The following is a 22,007-nucleotide window of genomic DNA, read 5'->3' on the forward strand; positions in this document are numbered from 1 at the left end:
GCAAGAAGAAAAATTATTATGACATGAGCATGTCACATTAGTTTCATGAAACTTGCACATTTTGCTCGCTCCCAAGAAACGCTCAATCCAATTAGAAATGACAACTCGTGGTGTGCAAATTTTCTATAGCATTCAACATGGGAGAAGCACATGAAAAAGTGAGGAAACCATCCCGTACCCCAAAAAAGTGAGAGCTTCGTTAGCAGAATCATATAGAAGGCTGTTATTGGGCATAAGGAAAGTACTGGAGGTTTTTAAATGATGTCAAATGGCTGATTTGTGCGCTTTTGAAAAAATTAGAAAAAGCAAACTTTTCATTTAATCTCAAACGAATGAAACAAAAAAAAGTAGAAAAAAAAGGTGATTTTTTTGCTAATTTGAGGCCACTTTAACGTTTAAAAAAAAAAAACCCATTGTAAAAAAAAATATATAAAAAGCAATTCTTTTTCATTTTAAAAAATTCTGTAATTACATATGGGGTGCCTAAACTAACGAAAATGTTGCTTTGGGGGTAATTTGAGGCCATTTTTTTTTTAACACCCCAAAAATGACATGTAATTATTGGGGCAATTAAGCTAATTTAAAAATTCTAAATGCCAAATTAGTAATTATGGGATCTGTTCATCATGGAAAAATGTGACAGGTGCTAATTATGTTTTGAACTCTGGGAGTTCAAAATGAATTACGGAGGCATTCATAATGCCTCCTTTATTTAAGTATAACTTCCGAAAAGCTGCTTTTTCGGGGGAGGCAGGTTTTCGTAAATCTGAAACCCTTCACGCGCTCTGCCGCTGCTGTGTGCCTTCCCAATTACTGAACATTTTTAACCCCAATATCTCCGGTCTCCTGGGGGCTAGGGACAAGCTTTAAAAACCTCCCGGTAGCTTGGCTTGCTCTTTAGAGTCCTCTCTAAAGAGCAAGCCCAGAAACGGCTCCAGGAGACACTGTGGAGCGGAGCTAGAGGCTTCAAACTTTGGGGTGTTTGGAGCTTCCAGACAGGCTTTCAGTTACCAATTACTGGTAACTTTGAACCTCGATATCTCTGGTTCCCTGGGGTTAGGGACAAGCTGGAAGCACCACCTGGTAGCCGCGAGCCCCTTCTAAATTTCAAGCATATAACTAGTTCCAGGACACTGTGGGGAGCTGAGCTAGAGACTTCAAACAGCAGGGTGTTAGGAGTCAGCAGCAAGAGTGGGGCACTTCATCTTTGACCCCAGTTCCCACGCACCTAGAACCTCACAACTGGTACCATCCGAAAGCTGAGAATCTTACCCTTCCAATGGTACCTGAACCACGCTTCTCATGTGACTGTTTGCTAGCTGCTGTATTGACACTGGGCCCGATTCAGAGCCGCTCGTAAGCGGCCGCTCGTTCGTTCCGAGCGATGTTCACACATCTGCGCATGCATATGGGTTTTAGTACGCATGCGCGAGCCAGTCAGTGCATTCAGAAATCTTGTGCTCGAAATATAGCGAATGCCTGCTAATTTGAGTGATAGAGTGAGGCGTTTGTGGGTGGTAACAGGGGAAGGTGTTTGAAAACGGGGAGTAGAGATCCGAACGCAGGCGTGCCAAACGGTCAAAACGGGCGTTTAATGGGTGTGCATAATTAACAAAGCAGCGTCATCGACCACGTCACTTGGTTGTCTTTCAGCCTGAACTGCTCGCATGATTGCGGTAGGATGAATCTACCACAAGAATAGCGAGCAGTTCATACGCCTTTTGATGTACTCGATTAATCTAACAAATAGCGGAGATGACGTATGATGCGAGCGGCCAGGGGGCGTTTTTTACAAAAAAAACGTCCGCATGTTTTATTCGCTCGTTCAGACTTAGAGGCGTCAACAGACCGCAAAGAGTGAACGGTCAATTTAAATAGCCAGCCCCTTTTTCTGGACGAGCGAGCGCAAATAGCGTCCGGCTCTGAATCAGACCCACTGTCTTTTATTTCTGACTGTCAATTATAACTATCACTGTCTTTCTCTCCATCATCTTGCGGTGGAGGTTTTTCTCTGAGTACTTTGCATTCATTAAGATTTTGTGAAGGCTTTCACATAACATTGCAACTATTGCCTTTATATTGAACATGTCAAAAGATATGGGGAGCCCTCTGCTGGTTTCATGTAAATCATGAATGGCTTATTTGTCCCCTCAGGACATTAAGGATGGTTTGTGTGTTATCTGTTTACCTGTCCCTGGACAAGAGCCTTCTTTGGTATCCTCTTTGTCTCAGGTAATGAAGCAGTTTCTGGATCATATGGCTGCTCCCACTATGCCTCCTTGGATGGGGTGTCCACAGTGTGCTATGTTTGCACCTCCTATGCATCCTTTCTGGAAGGATGTTTATGGCCATTCTATTCAGAGTATGGCACCATCTAATGCTGATAGCAGACCGATAGTCACTAAGGTGCCTAAGCGCACGTTAGCTTTTTATCAGTCTGCTCAACATATGGAGACGCATCATCAGAGGATGCTCAAGGTTCCTTTCCAGGATCTAGCTCAGGTTGAGCAGGACCACCAGTGTTCACCCCAGGCTGTTTTCTATGGGCGCATCGCCTGGCAGAAACAGCCTACCACCCGGCACTTTCCCCCCGCCAACCCCTGCTGTGGAAAGCTGGCCTCTGAAGTGACCTGAGGCTAAAGAAGCCGCCGATCACTTCAGAGGCAAGCGTTCCCAGTGATGCACTGCGCGGATGACGTCACCCGCGACGTGAGGAGCCTGCCCCGCGCGCCTGTTGGATCTATTTAGATCCAGTCAGAGCGAGGCAACGGGAGTGGGAGCACGAGCGGCGAGCAAGTAAAGGTAAGTTCCTGGGACCAGGGCCAGGACCAGTCTGGGGGCACTGCCTAAAGGGCACTATTTAAGCCTGGGGGCACTGCATAAGGGACCAGCCTGGGGACACTGCATAAGAGACACTATTTAAACCTGGGGGCACTGCATAAGGGGCCAGCCTGGGGGTACTGCATAAGGGGCCAGTCTGGGGGCACTATTTAAACCTGGGGGGCACTACATAGTGGCACTACTTCAGCCTGGGGGCACTGCATAAGAGCAAAGCTAAACTACAGGGGGCAAAGCATAAAGGGGAAAACTACAGGGGGCACTGCATAATGGGCACTTTTGACTGAGAGCCAGTGGGGGAGCAGCCTGAGACCTGTCGGGCTGGATTGGTAAGGGAGATACCCCTTTTCCCAGCGCACATAATTGCGAAGGCCCCCACCTGGCTACTTTTTGATGCCACCTGGCTGGAAAGAATTTCTGGGGAGAAAACTGACCATCCATCCACAGTGGATGTTCCTTCTTTTGTGAAAGTGGTCAAAACAGAGTTTCCTGTATCTGAACAGCTCACTAAGCTTATGGATGAGGCATGGGGTAACCCTCACAAACGTTTTTATGTGAATAAGAATAACATCGTTGTATCCTTTCCCGGCTTCTGTATGTACTAAGCGGGAGGTACCTCCTACTGTGGATGCTCATGTGATGCATTTATTCAGAAATGCTACATTGCCTATTCCGTCAGCATCTTCCCTGAAGGATTCCACAGATAAAAAGATTGAAGCCGGTCTTAAAACAATATTTTCATCATCTGGAGCGGTTACCTGTCCAGCTATGGCTGGAGCCCGGATTGCCAAAGCTGTTGAAGAATGGATGGGAGCATTGGAAAATTCTCTATCAAATGCTATCAGAGAACAGATGATGTATATCTCCCATATACTGGAAGCGGCTTCCTATCTGGGAGGAGCTGCTGCAGATGCTGGAATTTTAGCTTCTAAAGCATTTGCAGCTTCAATAGTGGCACGCAGGGCTCTTTGGTTAAGATCCTGGAAAGCTGATACTGGATCAAAGAAGGCGCTGGAATTTTTACCTTTCTATGGAAAAGTACTTTTTGGAGCAGTGTTGGATAAAATAATAGCTACTCTGGCAGCTTCAAAGTCAGCAGGTCTGCCATCTACGGCGACTATAGACAAGATTCTTTTCGGTCCTTCCTTCAGGGATGAGCAAGGGAACAGCCTTACTCTAAGACGTCTAATTTTTGCAAAATATCAAGACTACAAACTAAGAGGTCTGGCCCGGCCAGACATCCAGCTTCTGAGCCGGACGACAAATCCTCTGCCTGATGGGGCGGGCCTCCTCCTGGGGGATCCCAGGGTGGGAGGCAAACTTCTTCAGTTTGGGGATTGTTGGCGTCAAACTACAACAGATGCCTGGGTCCGAGAAGTGGTCTCTCAGGGGTATGCCCTCACTTTCAGGGAGGCATCCTCCCCAGAAATGTTTTTGCACAGATCCTCCAGCAGATGCAGTAAAGGCTTTGGCCCTTCAGGAAGCCATTCACTTCCTGTTGCAGGCAGGAGTAATAGTCCCGGTTCCTGTGTCGCAACAGTGACGGGGTTATTATTCCAATCTATTTCTGGTTCAGAAACCGAATGGGGCTTATCGCCCTACACTAAATCTAAAAACCCTCAACAGGTTTATCTATGTGCCCAAGTTTCATATGGAAATTCTCCGATCAATTATTTTGGCAATGGAGCCGGGGGATTACATGGTTTCCCTGGACATTCAGGATGCATATCTGCATGTTCCTATTCTACCATCCCACCAGCAATTTTTATGGTTTGCTGTCCTTCTGCAACATTACCAATTTCAGGCTCTACCCTTTGGCCTATCTATGGCTCCCCGGGTACTTGCCAAAGTAATGGCAGTCATGACTGCCTATCTCAGATGTCAGGGAGTCAGAATTTTGCCATATCTGTATGACCTGTTAATGGCACAGACTCTGGTTGTTTTACAAAACTATCTTCAACTGACCATAGCCTGCTTACAAAAGCACGGATGGATCATCACTTGGAAGAAATCATTACTTTATCCAACACAGCAGATGGTACATCTGGGAGCTCTTCTGGATTCTCGGGCACAGACGGTGTTTCTGCCAGAGAACACGAGCTGCTGCTTCGCAAGCGAAGGGTATCCATTCTGCTAGCAATGCAGGTCCTGGGATCAATGGTATCCACATTTGTCATGGTGGGGTATGCTCAGTTCCATTCCAGGCCTCTGCAAAGATTGATTCTCTCCAAGTGGAACGGACATCATCATCAAATAAAGTCCCAGAGGATTCTTCTTACTCCAGAGGTTCTTCACTCCCTCCTGTGGTGGCTGAGAAAGGATCATCTGAACAAAGGATGCCCATTCTGGATTCCAAATTGGGTGCTTCTTACCACACATGCCAGTCTTCGCGGATGGGGAGCAGTGATGGGTCATCACAACTTTCAGAGTAGATGGACAAATCAGGAAAGTTATCTGCCAATAAATATTCTGGAACTGCGAGCAATATACAAAGCACTTGTCATGGCACAGGACCTGCTCCAGGGCAAGCTGGACCAGATACAGTCCGACAATACGACAACAGTGGCCTACCTCAATCATCAGGGAGGCACAAGAAGTTACTCAGCCATGAAAGAAGTGACAAGGGTTCTGTTTGGGCAGAACGTCATCTTCTTGCCATCTCGGCAATATTCATACTGGTAGTACTCAATTGGGAAGCAGACTTCCTAAGTCACCAGGACATACACGCCAGAGAGTGGTCTCTCCATACTGGAGTGTTTCAGCTCCTGGTAAACAAATGGGGTCTACCAGAGATAGATCTCATGGCGTTATGTCACAACCACAAGGTCCCCAGGTACGGGTCCAGAGGCCCATCAGCAACCTTCGTGAATGCACTGGCAGTAAGATGGGACTTCAAGCTCAAAGGCTCTTTCCTCAGATCTCCCTCCTCCCAAGAGTTCTCAGGAAATTCAAGCAGAAAGGCGGAACAGTAATACTGGTGGCTCCAGCTTGGCCCAGATGTCATTGGTTCACCGACATACAGAATCGGTGAATAGACAGTCCATATCCTCTTCCTCTATGGCAGGATCTGCTAATGCAGGGCCCCTGCCGGCATCCGGACTTGCCTCGTCTGGCTTTGACAGCATGGCTTTTGAATCTTCCGTCCTAAGACCAAAAGGTATTTCCAATTCTGTAATTCAAATAATGCTTAGGGCATTTAAGCCTGCTTCTGCCCGCATCTATTACAGAGTTTGGCATTCTTTTGGTCAATGGTGTTCCCACAGAAAGTATGATACTAAGGTGTTTACGATTTCCAGGATACTGGCTTTTCTCCAGGCAGGTTTAGACCGTGTTCTCCGCCTGGCTACTTTGAGAGTGCAGGTTTCTGCACTGTTTGTCTGGTTCTAGAGGAAGATTACCTCATTACCAAATGTTAGAATTTTTTTCCAAGGAGTTCTGCGAGTTCAGCCTCCTTTTGTTCCACTGGTAGCACCGTGGGATTTGTCTTTGGTTCTTAAGGGGCTACAAGCTCCCCCATTTGAACCTCTACAGTAGACTCTGTAGATTTGAAGTGGTTGATGGCGAAAACACTTTTTCTTCTCACTATCTCTTCTGCTCGCAGATTTTCTGATCTGGCAGCGCTTTCTTGTTGCTCTCCATTTTTGATTTTTGACCAGAATAAAGCTGTTCTTCGTACAAAGGAGGGTTACCTTCCTAAGGTAGTGTCCCATTTTCATGTAAATTAAGAAGTTGTAGTTCCTGCTTTTCAGGCTCCAGATCTTTCTGTAGGTGAAGCCTCCTTGGATGTAGTTCGTACTCTCCGTATCTATGCTCTTTTTGTATTATATGGTTTTCACAAACGAGGATGGCCAGCTAATAAGCAGATTCTGGCTAGATGGCTACGGATCACTATCTCTCAGGTGTACACACAGGCTGATCTCCCTGTCCCAAGCATGGTGACAGCACATTCTAATTCTACTCTGTCTGTAGGACCATCCTGTGCATTTAGACGTGGTGCATCTGCAGCCACGTGGTTTTCTGTCTACTCTTTTCTTAGATTTTATGCCTTTTGATACTTTTGCCTCTCAGGATGCTTCCTTTGGGCGATGAGTTCTCCTTTCTGCTCAGGAGCTGTTAGGATTTGTGGTTAGCAAATCATCTTGGTGGCAGTTCCCAGTCATAGTTGTTACTGGGATACTGCATCATGTTCTGTCCTTGTTCTGGCTTTTTGCAGGTAGTTGGAAATCCTGTCTTGTCTGTGTTTAAATCATAGCCTGTCATTCATGTCTGTCTGTGTTTTGTATCATGTGCTCACTAATTACTAGTTGTCTGTGTGCAGAGCTCAGGTGGACACATGCCTTTGATTAGGAAGTGCTCTCTCCAGGAATTGGTTCTGATTGGACCCTGCTTCCTTTAAGTTTCAGCCATCCTTTCACTCCATGCCGGTTATACTGTCTGACAACCAGTGTATGCAGGTCTCTCTGAAGTCTGAACTTTTGCCGGTCTCCCCAAGCTCCACTGCACCTATCTGTCTGTTTAGTATTAGCCTGTGAAATTTACACTGCTGCTGCCTGGGGCACTTTTATTCCAGAGTCCAGCCAAGCCATTTCAGCCTGCTTCCTGCCTGTGTTCCTGTCGTGCCAGAGTTCACCTGTCTTGCCATATTGCTCCAGACACATCATAGCTTGCATTTCCATACAGCTTCCCAGCCGCACCAAGTAGCTCCCGTGCTACCACCATTCTCCATATGGCTTCCCAGCCACACCAAGTAGCTCCCGTGCTACCACCATTCTCCATATGGCTTCCCAGCCGCACCATGCAGCTCCCGTGCTACCACCATTCTCCATACGGCTTCCCAGCTGCATCATGTAGCGCCCGTGCTACACCATTCTCCATAAGGTTTCCCAGCCGCACCAAGTAGCTTCCGTGCTACCACCATTCTCCATACGGCTTCCCATCTGCACCAAGTAGCTCCCGTTCTACCACCATTCTCCATATGGCTTCCCAGCTGCACCATGCAGCTCCCGTGCTACCACCATTCTCCATACGGCTTCCCAGCTGCATCATGTAGCGCCCGTGCTACACCATTCTCCATAAGGTTTCCCAGCCGCACCAAGTAGCTTCCGTGCTACCACCATTCTCCATACGGCTTCCCAGCCGCACCAAGTAGCTCCCGTGCTACCACCATTCTTCATACAGCTGCACCACTGTCCCTGGACATTCCTGAGACCCTGTTATCTGTTGCTGCTGGTGTATCCTGTCCATTACGCCTGTTTCAATACCATTACCTGCAGCCTCACTCCAGTTAGCCAGTTGTGGAAGGACTGCCACATCACTGTCCTGTCTTGTCCTAGTCAGCAGTCCTGCGGTCTCTTGCCAGTTGTGTAAGCCTCCACTGCTGGAGGCGTAAATCCAGGCGGCCACCTAAGTACCGGTGTCTAAATAATTCACTAAGGGAACACCGGGTGGCTGTTATTGGTTGAAGATCCTCTCCCTGGCTCTAGAGGTCTTACACAACCATGCGTGAACCATAACCGGAGCGCCCCCCACCCTAGGGAAACTGCTTTAGGAAATCCCCATGGTATCATTGTGGATCCCTGTGGACCCTGAAGAAGAAAAGTAGAGTTATGGCAGACTTACCAGATACTGTAACTCCTTTTTCTTTGAGGCCCACAGGGTACCCACCCAGACGCACCTGGCTGCATGGGTAATATATTATTTCGGTCACAGATTCCCTCATTTTGTGTAAAAGTGTTTCTGGTGTACGGTTGCTCTTCCTTCTCCTCTTTCCTTCTGCCTTGAGGCTTGTTAACTAAACTGAAATCCTATGGCTAGGGGTGGGGTATATATGAAGGAGGACCCGAGGCATCCTGGGAACTGAAGCTTTAACTGTTTGGTAGCAAGAAAATATTTACCAAGGTAAATGATTAGGCGCAAATAGGGATGTTGTTCTAAGAGCTGCTGCTAAAAAATGAGGGAGTAGTCTTCTCCCAACTGAGATAACAATACCAAAAGAATTACAGCGCTAATCAACATATGAAAAATACAACAGTGATGATATATTAGTTAATTAAAAATAATAAATTTAATAAAACATATATCTATAAAACGTGATTGAGTACAATTGCAGATATTCCGATCTAGAAACAATAAATCATATCAACTACAGCATAAAAGACCATAATGTCCATTGAGCATATTGTTAATGCTACTGTGTATGTTTATAGCTTGTTCCTGTTGGAATGGAATGAACTATGCAGGCTATACAGTCAGTAATTGTGACTCCCCATTTCGTATAGGGGTTAAATCCACATACAGGGACAAGCTATAAACATACACAGTGGTATTAACAATATGTTTATATATCATCACTGTCATATTTTTCATATGTTGATTAGCGCTTTGAACCTTTTATTGCCTGGTCTCTAACCATAATATTCCCTGTGGACCCTATGGACCTCGAAGAAAAGGAATTTTCTAGGTAAGTCTACCAGAACTCTAATTTTTTGCTTCCTTTTAGTAGAGCTCCAAGAACTGCTTGTTGACACAGTATTTTCCGGGGTTCCTCTAATTCTGCAGTTATGCACTAGAAAAATGATCATTCATTAGTTTATAATGTTTTGACAAAGCAGGGTAACAGCGAATGCACATCAGCCTTTTTCTCCACTGTGTACCCAGACACAATCCTCTAAATGTTTGTTTATGTGTGTGCTGTGAATAAAAAAAGTTAATGAGACTAGCGGAATAACAGTTAAGGTGCCTATCCATTAGGTGACCTAAAAGTCTGAACGTCTAGCGTTCAGACCTTCAGGTCGCCGTGGTGTGGTGTCCGCACTGAACGGCGTTCACTGAACATCACTCAGTGAAGGAGCCCGACCTCCTATCTCTGAACATGCCGAACCTGACAAGCGTCGTCAGGTTGACGGGCATGCTCAGTAGAAAGTCGGGGATGACAAGGAAACAGCGTGCACCCGCATCGCTGGTCCTTGCCGGCTATCCATTACACAACTTTGTGAACAATGTGACCAAAACCTCTTGGTTTTGGTCGGATTGTTCACAAAGTCGGGTAATGGATAGGCCCCTTTAGACACAGTAAAGGACCATTGTACTAATGGGAACTTAAAGTACTTATTCTAGTGTACCGGGGACACTAGGGGCCTGATTCAGAGCCGGAAGCAATTAGCGCTCGCTCGTCCAGAAAATAGGGGTGGTTATTCTAATGAACCGTTCGCTGTTTGCGGTCTGTTCACATCTCTAGGTCTGAATGAGCGAACAAAACTTGCAGTCGTTTTTTGGGAAACTACGCCCCCTGGCCGCTCGCATCCTACGTCATGTCCGCTATTTATTAGATTAATCGAGTACATCGACCAGGGTATGAGCTGCTCGCTATTCTTGTGGTTGGTTTTTGCTACCACAATTTTGCGAGCAGTTCAGGCTATAAAATAACCCAGTGAGGTGGTCAATGACGCTGCTGTTTTAATTATGCACACCCATAAAATGCCCGTTTTGACCTTTAAGCATGCCTGCGATCGAATCTCCACTCCCCGTTTTCAAGCACCTTCCCCTGTTAACACCCACATACGCCTCATTCTGTCACTCAAATTATCAGGCATTCGCTATTTTGCGAGCACATGAATTTCGGCCACACTGACTGGTTCGCGCATGCGTATAACGATCCGTACACATGCGCAGTTGGGCAAACATCGCTCGGAGCCAACGAGCTGCCGCTTACGAGTGGCTCTGAATCAGTCCCTAGATTTGTACTTTTGTTGCAAAGGAATTGGTATAAAGGGTCTGATTCTGAGTTGAGAGTAAAAACAAAAAAAAGTAACATTGTATCTCGAAAAAACCATGATGCAATGCAAGGAGTGCAAATATATTGATTTGTTTTGTATGCAGGGTAAATACTGGATGCATTTGCATGTAGCCCATGGGCGATTCAGGGCCTGATTCAGAGCCGGACGCAATTAGCGCTCGCTCGTCCAGAAAATAGGGGTGGCTATTCAAATGAACCGTTCGCTGTTTGCGGTCTGTTCACGCCTCTAGGTCTGAACAAGCGAACAAAACTTGCGGTCGTTTTTTGGGAAACTACGCCCCCTGGCCGCTCGCATCCTATGTCATGTCCGCTATTTATTAGATTAATCGAGTACATCGACTAGGGTATGAGCTGCTAACTATTCTTGTGGTTGGTTTTTGCTACCACAATTTTGCGAGCAGTTCAGGCTATAAAATAACCCAGTGACGTGGTCAATGACGCTGCTGTTTTAATTATGCACACCCATAAAACGCCCGTTTTGACCTTTAAGCACGCCTGCGATCGGATCTCCACTCCCCGTTTTCAAGCACCTTCCCCTGTTACCACCCACATACGCCTCATTCTGTCACTCAAATTATCAGGCATTCGCTATTTTGCAAGCACATGAATTTCGGCCGCACTGACTGGTTCGCGCATGCGTATAACGATCCGTACGCATGCGCAGTTGGGCAAACATCGCTCGGAGCAAACGAGCTGCCGCTTACGAGTGGCTCTGAATCAGGCCCTAGATTTGTACTTTTGTTGCAAAGGAATTGGTATAAAGGGTCTGATTCTGAGTTGAGAGCAAAGCAAAAAAAAGTAACATTGTATCTCGAAAAAAACATGATGCAATGCAAGGAGTGCAAATATATTGATTTGTTTTGTATGCAGGGTAAATACTGGATGCATTTGCATGTAGCCCATGGGCGATTCAGTTCTTTATATCAGGCCCCTTAACTAATGGGCACCCAGCAGAGCAATTCAATTAATTGAAAAAATAATAACAATATTATTATTATAAATGCTTTAACCAATAGTTATCTAGAGCACAGAAAAGACATGCTGAGCAAGGACCCCATTTACAGACAGTTTGTTTCACTCTTTTGAAGCTCATTGTATAATAGGGATTTCCTGATTAGCATGTGAAGTTCTATAGAGTTAGCTTCAATCAAATAAGTACTAGAAAAAGTTTAAAGTGTGCTGAGCATTTTCCAAGGGAGGGACTTAGCGATATGACAAGTTGGAGTGATGGATGTAGTTGTGAGTATGGGCTGTTCAGTTACATTTTTTTTTAGTAAAACTAGTGCACATTTATGGCCTGATACTGCATCTGTGTTTGCGTCAATCGGCAGTTGCCTGTCTGCGACTTTTTGTAAATGCGGCTACAAGTTCTTCGTTGGTGTACATCCCTGCGTTCAACTGTACAAGGAATAAGACTCCCACTCAGTGGCGGAACTAGCAGTGGCTTGCACCGAGGCCCGCTGTGGTGCAGGGGCCCATAGACCCTCATTGGCTGCTGCGTCCACGGAGGGAGCCGTTGGAGCTCACTCATGAGCTCCGCCTTTCCTACTCTCCCCCCCCCCCTCACCCGCAGCGGGTGATGGGATAGACATCATGACGTCTCTCCCATCGTGCAGAAGAGCGGGCCAGGAGAAGCAGTCGCAGCAGGAGTGGGGATTCAGTTAAGTTGTGGTTTTTTGTGTGTGTATAAGGGGGCATGTTAAGTGGCACAGCATAGGGGGGGCGCTACTGGGGGCACAGCATAGGGGGGGTGGCCGCTACTAGGAGCTCTGTATAGGGGGCCGCTACTAGGGGCACTGTATGGGGAGTGGCCGCTACTGGGGGAACTGTATGGGGGGGGTGGCCGCTACTGGGGGCACTGTATAGGAGGGACTACTACTGGGGGTAATGCATAGGGGGGATTACTACTGGGGGCAATGCATAGGAGGGACTACTACTGGGGGCGATCCATAGGGGGGATTACTACAAGGGGCACTGCATAGGGAGCACTGCATAAGGGGGACTACAACTGGGGGGCAATGCATTGTGGGGACTACTACTGGGGGCACTGCATATGGGGGACTACTACTGGGGGAAATGCATAGGGGAGACTACTACTGGGGGAACTGCGTAGGGGGGACCACTTCTGGGGGCACTGTATAAGGCGCACTGCATAGGGGGATCACTACTGGGGGCCCAAAGCATATTCTTGCACCTGGGCCCACCACTCTCTAGTTCCGCCACTGCTCCCACTGTTCACGTCGGTAGTCGCTGAAATACCATTTGGTGTGTCTTTAGATGCACCATAGGTTAGATCTTCGAAACTTGCGCCAGGTGCAGTTCTCCATCCCTGTATGGCCTCGTGTGTGTTTGTGTGTGTGGTTGAGCGTCTGTGTACATAAGCTCTTTCACCGACACACCTGTAACGCCCGCAAGACGGTCCATCTCCGTATGTGCACTAAGCCACCTCACAGTCACTGGCCAGACACTCCCATTACTTTTCCAATACATATCTTATACCGTCCAGTGGCGGGCTGGGCGGGCGTCATGTGGGCCGCGGGCAGTCTGCGTCACTGTGACACAGACTGCACCGCGTGTGTAGTGCTGACCGGACGGAGTTCCGTCAGCGCTACACAAGTGACAAACACACAGCCGCCGGCTTCGGCAGCTGTGTGTTTGTTTTGATCAGCAGCCAATGAGAGTCTTTCAGACTCTCATTAGCTGCGGCTGCACCCACTGCAGGAGCCGCTCTATCTTCCGGCTCCCGCAGTGGGTACTGGGAGAGGCATCATGACGTCATATGAGGTCTCTCCCATAATGCAGAGCGGCCCGGCCCGGGAGGACAGACGGAGGAGCAGATGGCGGCGGCGGGAGCGGGGATTCAGATAAGTGTTTTTTTTTATTTTGTTTTTTATATTACGTGTGTCTACTGGGGGCACTACAAGGGGGGTGGGGGACTACTACTACCAGGGACTACTACTACTGGGGGCACTACAAGGGGGGGGCTTCTACTACTGAGGGCACTACAAGGGGGGGCAGGGCCGGATTAAGGATTGTGGGGGCCCCATAAAAAAAAATGGCCACTGCCAGGTAAAATGCAGGATTTAGAGTGGGGAGATATATATATATATATATATATATATATATGAGAGAGGGGGAGGGAGGAAGAGAGAGAGAGACAGAGGGAGTAAGGGGAGAGAGAACTAGGAGAAGGAGAAAGGGAGGGGGAAGGAAGGAGAGAGGGGGAGGGAGAGAGACAAAGAGGGAAATAGAGGAAGAGAGAGAGAGATGGAGGAAGGGAGCGCACACACTAACATTTTGCAGCTGCAGCAGGCAACCCATCAGCCTCCTGCTGGGGCAGGCACTTCACTGCATTAAGCCCCGCCCCCTACCCGTGCACCCACGAATCACGGCATTGTCAACAAGGGGGCGGGTCTTCCATAGACAGACACTGTCGGGTGAATCAGTGCCTGAGGCAGTGGACTGCTGTGATGCTGCCGGGACCAGAACCCGGCCAGGGTGGGTGGCCAGGTCCCAGTCATTATTTTCGTCAGTGTGGGGGCCCCTGGACGATCGTCCCGTTTGCCCCTCCTATAATCCGGCCCTGAGGGGGGGGACTACTACTGGGGGCACTACAATGGCAGGGGACTACTACTAGGGGCACTGCATAGGGGGAAGGGGACTACTACTAGGGGCACTACATAGGGGGAGGGGACTACCACTGGGGGCACTGCATCGAGGGACCACTGCTGGGGGCTCTATATAAAGGGCAATACTGGGGGTACTGCATAGGGGGAGACTACAACTGGGGCCACTATTTAAGGGGCATTGCATAAGGGTTACCACTATTGGGGGCACTGCATGGGGGGTGGACTGCTACTGGGGGCACTATATAAGGGGCACTGCATAGGGGGTACCACTATTAGGGGCACTATATAAGGGGCTTACTACTGGGGGCACAAGGGGCACTGCACAGAGGGGACCACTACTGGGAGCACTATATAAGGGGCTTACTACTGGGGGCACAAGGGGCACTGCATAGGGGGGATCACTACTGGGGGCACTACTGGAGGCCTGCATAAGGGTGTTCTCTCCTGTGGCACACGGGGGCACTACGACAGGGGGCTGCCCCTAATCTTTATTTTTACCTTACATTAATCCCATATGAACCCGTCTCCTCCCTAGAACACTTGAGGGCAGGGGGGCGCCGTAGCACGCACATTCTTCTGGCACCCTGCCTACACGCTACTCCTCTGCCAGGGCCGCCTGCATGCATTTGCCCCCCAGGCTAAAAGTTGCCAGCCAGCCCCTGATACCATCCATATCATTCTCTACAGCGCCTTTGTGCGTACACCATGTGTAACACAAGCACCGTGCAAGCTTTTAGGGATTTTCGGACACGTGATGTGACAAAAAAATCACTGAAGTATGTGGCATTGCATTGCTCAGTGTCGTGCCCATAATTTCAGTGCTAAATGTAAGTGTAATTACACATGGTTTGGGTCTATGGCCTGAGTCAGAGTTGTACGCTATGCCGATGTTTTCGCAATTGAGCGATTATTGGTAGTCTGCACATGCATCAAAGTCCATTACCATAGTCGCTAGTAGCGGCTTTCTATTCGCAGAGAGACTGACAGTTAAGGACCATTTAGGTGAGGGAATGGGGTGTGCCACCAAACACGCAGGTGTGTCACAACCTTTTTCACGGGGTGTCACTGTCTGCGTCTGCGATTCTGTAAGCACAAAACATGGCTCTGAAGTCTGAGTTCAGGCAGCCATTCTGTGCGACCATAGAGTCACTCCGGAGACCGATTATCAAAGTATCTGTGTATGCGGCTGTGTACTAGTACAGAGTTGCTTGGATTTGTGATGGCATCTGTGGGCATCTCAAAACTGTACAATACTGGCAGGGGCGGATTGGGCATTACATTTTGCGGGGAAAATCCCGGTGGCCGATTGGTTGTGGGGCCGCTTGTTATTTGAGGCCCCGCCCCCCGATTCGCGTCACTCAGCCGGCTCCTATGTGTTTTACAAAAGGAGCCCGGCTGCCTACCAGTACTGCCTGGCCGCGCGTCTGAGCCTCTCTCGCGAGAAGAGAGGCCAGCGTATAGTCGGCGTCAACAAGGAGGAGTGAGGTGAAGTGGCGTGGGACCGCGGGTGACAGCGTGGCTGCGGTGAGGGTAAGTTGCGGCGGGGATGGGGGGCCGGTCAGAGCAGTCTGTCAGCTTGATCACATCCTCTCCACTCTCCCCTCCCCAGGCTGTGAAGTGTCATGTTTAAGTTTCATTTCACAGCCTGGGGAGGGGGCAGAGTGGAGAGGAGACAATCGGGTTTGGCTGCAGTCTAGGGGGTGATAATCTGACTGTGGAGGAGGGGGGGGTCTGATATACTAGGGGTGGAGATGATGATCTGTCTGCGGGGGAGGGGGGTCTGCTGTTTTAGGGGCAGGGGAGATGATGATCTGCCTGGGGGAAGGGGGGTCTGCTATAGTAATGGCTGGGGAGATGATCTGTCTGGGGGAGGGGGGATCTGCTACACTAAGGGCGGGGGAAATGATGATCTGTCTGTGGAGACGAGGCGGTTTGATCTGTCTGGGGAGGGAGGGTATTCTGTTCTAAGGGGAGATGATCTGTGTGTGAGAAAGAAGGGCTATTCTGTGCTAGGGCAGGAGGATGCCACTGAGGAGACGCAGGATGATGTCGCTCGGGAGACACAGGAGGATGGCACTGTGGGTGGATGGTGCCGGAGCGAATTGGGGGTGGCACTGGAGAGGCACAGGGTGATAGCGTTGAATAAACAAACGAGAGGGGATAGGTTGGAGACACACCAAGGCGGTGGTGCTGGAGACACACATATAGGACGGTAGGAATGCTGATACTATTAGAAGAAAACACTGGGGCACAGTAATCTTCAGTAAGATAACAATTCTAATGAAACCATATTCTGATGTAAATGGAACCAAAGGAGCAAATATATTTTATTAATATAAAATTGTTTGATATGGGAAACCCACATTTATTATCTGGTTGAACCTCTGTTGCATGATAATAACATTGGTTTTATTGGGACACATATAGACGGCTTCCAGACCATGGGATCTCGTGCATGAATAGCATATACCAACTCAAGACACTGCCTGTCCAGGGAGGAACAATTTCTTCAGAGATTCCCCGTTGCAGAGAAATCATATAGGTAAGAAAATACTCATTCACATGCTTGATGTTCTTAGTCACTGGAGAGAGGGATTGGGCATACCCATCAGCTCCTGGAGCGGTAGGCATGGCCCCAGTATGACTATGACTGAAACAGGGGGAGTGGCTTGCGGGCATGGTGTTTCGCATTAGGCCGCACCCCTTTTCACGAGGCCACACCCACTTTTTCGGCGCGCGCCTTCACCGCGCACACCGAGGGCCACTTTCACAGATTTTTCCAGGGCCACTTTCAATTCCCAATCCGCCCCTGAATACTGGTGTCTGCGACATTAGCATATGCTCTGCATGCACATATGCAGCAGTATTAAGGCCCCCACACACTGTGCAATTTTTTCAAAATGATTTGCTCATTTTCTACCGATTGGAACGACAATCGTTTAAAAAGTGCCATGTGTGGGCATAACGATGCCGTTGTGCGCTCCCGCTGTTGCTTATCGTAGTCACTGATTAGTTGAACCTGCAGATAGATATCGACCTACCTTTCACGATTTGTCACACAACGTTTCATGTGTGTGCACGATGAACGATGCGATGGACGATATGTTGTCACTTTTCCTCCCATTATTTAAATTACAGCATCATGAGGTTGTTTGCTACAAACAATCTCGTTAACGATCTGCAGTTGCTAACGACTGATCTATATCGTTTGTACAATCGTTCCGTGTGTAGGCACAATGGGGGTCATTCAGTCCCACTCGCGAACGGCAGTCCGCTCGCAAGTGGGTCGATGTTCCCCACTGCGCATGCGCACGACGGACTTTCCTTCGCTCGGAGTGTCTCATCAAAGGGGGTGTGCTGTCGATGGTGACTGACAGCACGCCCCCTTTGGTGGGCGTGCCGGGGGCGTGCCTGCCAGACGGAGGCGTTCCCAAGGGAACGCCTACTGTCTGAAGCCGGCCCCACCGACATCACTAGTGATGTCAGCAGTGGCGTAACTAGGGTATTTGGAGCCCAGGGCAAATTTGAAAAGGGAGCCGCCCCCCCCATGTGTGCGCGCCAAAGGCGCGCGCGGCAAAAAAATGGGCGTGGTCACTTAAAAATGGGGCGTGTCAACATGACACACCCCTTTATTTTCAAACTGAACATTCCTATCCATATGCACCTTAACCCCAGTATGCAGTTGTGGTCCCTCTCATGCAGGCCCATAGTAGTGCCCCTTATACAGTATCCCCAGTAGTGGTCCCTCTTATACAGCCCCCAATTAGTTCCCCTTACTCAGTACCCCCAGTAGTGGCCCCCCCAAATGCAGTGCCCCACGTAGTGTTCCCCCTTATGCAGTGCCCCCAGTAGCAGTCCCCACAATGCAGTGCGCCCAGTAGCGGTATCCCCTTATGCAGTGCCCTTTTATATAGTGCCCCCAACAGTAGTCCCCCCCATGCAGTTTTCCCAGTAGTGGTCCCCTTATGCAGGCACCCTGTAGTGATCCCCCCTATCTAGTGCCCCCTGTAGTGGTCCCCACAGTGCCCCTAGCAGTAGTGTCCCCCCCTCCCATGCAGTGCCCCCAGTAGTGGTCCCCCTGATGCAGGCTCCCAGTAGTGACCCCCCCCCTATCCAGTGGTCCCTGTAGTGGCCCTTCCTATTATTGCCCCCATTAGTGGTCCCCCGAGTGCAGTGCCTCTAGTAATACTAGGCCCCTTTTAGAATGCCCCCAGTGGTAGTCCCCCCCCAAGTAGTAGTCCCCAGTAGAGTAGCCCCCCCCCCCAGTAGAGGTCCTCCCAATGGCACCCCCAGTAGATGTCCCCCCCAGTAGTAGCCAACCCCTCCCCCGTTGTGCAGATAGGTTTAAAAATAAATAAATATATCTAAAAATATACTTACCTGATTCCACACTGCTCCTGTCCGCGATGCTGATGCCGCTCCCGCCCTCCAGTCCGCCCGGACTGGCGCGCTCAGCATTATGGGACTGATGTCATGACGTCAGTCCCATTACCCACTGCAGGAGCCGGACGGAAGTCCGGCTCTTGCAGTGGGTGCTGCAGCAGTCAATGAGAGTCTATCTGACTCTCATTGGCTGCTGTTTAACACACGCATCGCCGCCAGCGCTGGCGGCGATGCGTGTGTTATGCACAGCCTGAGCCCGCCTCCTGGCGCTATTGGGCAAGAGCTCAGGGGGAGGGAACGGGCTCAGGCGTGCAGCAAAGGACCGGCGCTGGAAGCCTAGCGCCGGTCCTGTGCAAATGTGTAGCGCTGACCGCACTCATTGCGGTCGGCGCTACACTGGCTATCTAGGGCGGGCGGGCCAGTACCGTGACCGGCGGCGCCCCCCCCGCGCCGCCGGTCCAATGGCGCCCAGGGCACGAACCCCGCTCGCCCTGCCCTAGTTACGCCACTGGATGTCAGTAGGAGTGATTTTGGCTCTGATAGAGCCAAAATCACTCCTGGCCTTGCAGTTGAAAAACCCAACCGCAGGCTTTTACTCGCAGTTCCGATGGTCGCGATGGTCAACACCATCGCGACCATCATTTTGCTCGCTCGTATTTGCTGTGGGTGGTGACCCACAGCTATACGAGCGTCCAGGAGGACGCTCCATATTAATGGAGGTGGGCCCTGATTCAGAGCAAGCGCTCTGGTCAGAGCGTCCGGCTCTGAATCAGGGTCAATATCTTTTGTCTGGGAGTGTTCAGGAGTTCAAGGGAAATCACAAACGAGATTGAATCGTTAGCAAATCGTACCATGTGTGGGGACCTTTAGCGTTCAACGCTGAGTCAGGCCCTCTGTCAGGCAGAATTTGTGTACTTTTTTGAGGCATTATTATTATTTCATTACCCCTTTTCCATCAGTTTTGATAAACATATGGTAAACCTGTAAATATCTTCAACACAAATTCAGTGCATGCAAAATGTTGCCATGATTGCTCTTGCAACAGTTGTCTTTTAATTCAGTTTAAACCAGATACTTCACATTTTATCTTTTAAATGTACAACACTGTGGCTGCCACCAGGAGGCCATATATAACTGTTTACTAGTGAGAGAACTAAGAAAAACTGAGAACTAACTAGTCAGAGAACTAAGAAAAAAATATACATTTCTTGAGGATTCAAATAAGTTAATAACATTGTTTAGTATTCTTACAATTTATAGATTTGTTAATTTGTACACATTTTCCATACAATTGGATGCAATCATGCTAAAAAAAAAAAAAATTCTATTAAATATTGTCTAATATTAGAGCACTTGCTTGCTTATGACATCGTTTATGACATCCGCTATTTCTTATAACATCACTGGATAAGCAGTGCTTTAAGTGGTTAGCAGGTGTACAATACAGAAGGTAAATAAAATGATTGATGTCCACTATTTGTAAAATGGGAACTTGTTGTAGAGACCTGCAAAGTACCTTACAGTATTTTGTTAAATATTGTTTGTTAAATGTACTGTACACTAGAGATGTGCGCCGACCCCAGTGTTTTGGTTTTGGATCTGTATCTCCTTGTGTTTTGGATCCGGATCTCGTTTTGGATCTTTATCCTTGGTGTTTTGTTTTTAGGTTTTGGATCTGTATTTTTTCCCAAAAATTATATAAACAGCTAAAATTACATACCTTGTGCCTGTTTTTGTTCCTACAGTATTAACCTTAATAACAATGATTTTCAGGCATTTCCATGCATTTTTTAACCACCTCACAGCTCACAATATTGATTTCACTATTTTTCACCAATATAGGCCAAAGGCTGCAGCGAGCTGGCTGGCTAAAGTAAGCAACAGAGCAGAGGCACAAATGTATTGCAATTTAAAAAAATATAGGACATCTATGAAACATTGCCACACAGCAGTAGCAGACAGGATGGCAGTTTAATAAACTATAATAATGTCAGTCGGCAATGCCCCAAAATGTGCTGTATAGATAAGAGGTGCAAGATGGAACTGTCCCTCCCACCCACTCTTATGTGGGATATTAAAAAGGACATGCACAGTTTAACAATCCAAGCACTTTAGTGACTAGGAGTGACACTTTCGTGGCTGAACTCCTTGGTTTGTATGGGCCCCCCACAAAACACTTTTTGGAAGGACTACTTTCAATTATTAAGGAGTAGGTTGATGATGAGAGTGTTGGTGGTGGAGATTGCATGTGCTGGTCCAAACTGCTAGTAGCTGACACTGGACTGCTTGTTATTAATTTACAAATTATTATACTTATGTCATTTGCAGCGAGTTCATGCAATTTGTTTAACAAAACAGGGAGGAGGTGCCTAGATGGTTAACGTCCCTTCCTCTGCTAACTTTGGCTTTACAAATGGAACAGATGCCCTCACAACTGTTGTCAGAATTTAGATTAAAATAATTCCACATCCAAGACGTGGCTTTTCTGGATTTATTTTCATCATGATCAAGAACTGCTGCCACTGGTGGCTGATTTCCGCAAACAACATCCTCATCTTTATTAGTGTTAAATAGGACACAAATTTCCTCCTTTTGCACTTCCTCCACACTATCATCCTTATTTTCTATTATTTCACCATCTAATACTAGCACAGCCGTCATGGCGTCAGTGATCCGCTGAGAAACTGGGTGACAGCTGTTATACTTACTTCCTCTATCAAAGGATTGTTTAATAGTCAATTGTTTTTTAAAATTACTACTAGTACTAGTCTTCTTGGTCCCTTTCTGGGATGAAGATCCACCCCAGCAGCAGCAACAGGTGTAGCACTCAAGGATCCTTCTGAGGAATCACGGAGAGGAGTCAGTCATGCTTATGAAATTGGATGCAGGTCTACTTCCGATCACGATTGAGGATGTTGATGATGATGCAGGTATTGGTGGTGGAGATTGCAAGCTCTTGGATCCAGATAGAAGGGAGCAGCTATGTGACACTGGACTGATTGTTGTTCGTTTTTTTGTCGCCAAAGTTTCCGAATTTTATATACCCTTTCCAATTTGATGAATGCTCTGCAAGTGACGTAACAGGGAGGAGGTTCCTAGGTGGTTAAGATCCTTACCTCTACTCACTGTTACTTGGCAACGGTTACAAATGGCTTGGCAAAGGTTGTCCGGATTTGGGTGGAAATAATTCCACACATGAGAGGTGGATTTTTTTTTTCTCTGCGCAGGCATGGCAACAATGGGATTTTTCCCACCATGGACAGCAACTGTTGCCTGATTTACAGTTTTTACACAAACATCCTCGGCATCAACAGCCTCCTCATCCTTGTTACCGCCAACTACATAAATATCCTCCTGGCGCA

This window comes from Taudactylus pleione, unplaced genomic scaffold (genome assembly GCF_031769625.1).
Source record: "Taudactylus pleione unplaced genomic scaffold, aTauple2 ptg000006l, whole genome shotgun sequence".
Classification (NCBI taxonomy): Eukaryota; Metazoa; Chordata; class Amphibia; order Anura; family Myobatrachidae; genus Taudactylus; species Taudactylus pleione.